The sequence below is a fragment of the Corvus brachyrhynchos genome, unplaced genomic scaffold (genome assembly GCF_000691975.1).
Source record: "Corvus brachyrhynchos isolate BGI_N302 unplaced genomic scaffold, ASM69197v1 scaffold255, whole genome shotgun sequence".
NCBI classification, from domain to species: Eukaryota; Metazoa; Chordata; class Aves; order Passeriformes; family Corvidae; genus Corvus; species Corvus brachyrhynchos.
In genome coordinates, this window is record NW_008238358.1 from 4810675 (window position 1) to 4812770 (window position 2096).

At 44.2% G+C, this 2096-nt stretch overlaps 1 protein-coding gene across 1 annotated transcript in view; it reads right to left on the minus strand.

Moving 5' to 3' along the window:
* Positions 1–2096, minus strand: part of HOXD4 (homeobox D4) — a 13679-nt gene that overhangs the window by 10704 nt on the left and 879 nt on the right. The gene's annotated exons all lie outside the window — the stretch shown is intronic.

The window sequence follows — 2096 nt, forward strand, 5'->3', positions numbered from 1 at the left end:
GCCTCCCCTTCTCGCCGCCCCCTCCCCCGCGGGTGATGGGAGGCGAGTGCTGAGTTTGGGCAGAGCCTGCTGCCGCTGAATGCACTTTATTGCCTCTTGTCTCTCGCAGAGACCCTTCCTCCGCGCCCCGCCCGGCCTCCGCGACCTGCTGCAATGTTTATTGCGCCTCATCTTTTCCTTTCGCTTCCTGTTTTTTCCTCTACTGCTCCATCCAGCAGCATTGAGTGCCGCACTGCAGTAGAGCAGTAAATACCTTTAACAGCTGCCTGCCAACCGAGGGGTGAAATACCGTCTTTGTTCGGATTTTTTTTTTCTGTCCCAAGCTCTCATAAAACATCCCGTGGAAATTATATTTGTTTGAGGAACGAGAAAATAAATCGACGGGATTTTCAGTTCTTAAGAACGCAAAACCAACGTGTATATCTTTGCCTAATCTTACTGGGTTTCCCGGGTCCGCAGTTTACATCGCCTCCCCTCCTTGCACCAAAGCCCTGCCAGACTTGGGGAACACAGGCTGCACTTCTCTTCCAGGCAACCTGCAGCAGCTAAGCGGGAGCCCAACGTGACTTCCCAAATGGCAGCCAGTGCCAGCGGTACCCCGGCACCGCCAGGGAGACAAGGCTGCCGCTTCCTGCCAGCTGCTTTGTGATGGTGTTTTTATACTGCTCGTGCGTCAGTAAAGAGTGGACTGGGAATCGGCTCTTTCCTTCCAACACAAAAAAAAAAAAAGAAAAAGGAGATGAGTCAAAAATTCTGTCGAACACATCGGGAAACGAAGCAAGTGCGAGAAATGTGACTGTGAATCCTGTGCTCCGAAAATTTCAGCACACCGACACATCTATACTCATACCACGTTTTATAGGTGTATAAATAGATATAAAATACAGTCCTCATATGTGCCATGTATATATAAACAGGTACATATAAATATATATGTATGTGCCATATATATAAACGCGTGTTTATTTGCTATTAATACTTACAATTCCATAGGTATGTTTAAGAGCATAAACAGACCTATGTGTACTTGAATATTAATAAAAAAGAATAAATAAATAAATAAATAAATACATCAGAGAAAAAAAAAGAATAAGAACAAAAGCAAGCAAGGAAGGAAGCCCTTTAGAAAAAAGCCGAACTCCCACACAAACCAGTGGAATCATAAATGCATATGTGTATCCGTATGTGTCAGCAGACGGACCCGCAGACACACACATGCACATTAGAATTCGTTAGAACATCCTGCTTTTGTTTTCTTCTTTTTCCCCAGGCTGCAAATAATTTCAAAACAGCTCAAGGACGAGATTTTCCAAAGTTTTTGGAGAGATTTATAGTCAAGTAGCTATAATTACTGTGTCACCTAGGAGGGATTCTGAGAGCGAAACCTAACGCAGCACATATTTTCCATGTTACTCTTGAAGACTGTTGCTATGTTGAAAACGAATCGTCCCAAATAATCCCCAAGACCTGCAGGAGCGCAGGGCGGCCAGCTAGTGCAAACAGGCAAAGCGTGGGGGACAGAGATCTTACAGCTTACTGTAGTGGGGCTCGGGCTTAGCAGGCTGGGGGGGTGCTCGGGGGTGGATTAAAGAACAACTCCTTCTATGGCTTCAAAATATGTACCCGGAGCATGACTCGCACCTTTCCACCCTCACTGTGTATGGTTTAGTCAGGCGTTTTGCTTCACCGTTAATTAACTGGCTGCTTTTGGGGTAAATGGCGAGTCAGTAAATTCCTGCAGTGCGACAGCACGGTGCACTGCGACCACCGACCGTCGATGTGAACGCTAAATACCAAACGACGGATTTTCTACTGTGCACTAACAGCTTGAAAATGAAGATGAAATGAGTAAAGCATATATACGTTCACAAATGCGTACTTACAATGAATATGTGTTCTACAGAGAGAAATAGATGTGTAAATACATATATATATATGTATATAGGCAATGTGAATATGGATGTATATACATATATAGGTAACGTAGGTAGAGTTTATATAACTCTTCTATCTCCTCGACATATTTCAAAATAAACTCGGGGATTTGTTGCTGGTTTTATTTTTGAGAACTCATCCCCCATTTAGCCCGCGATGAT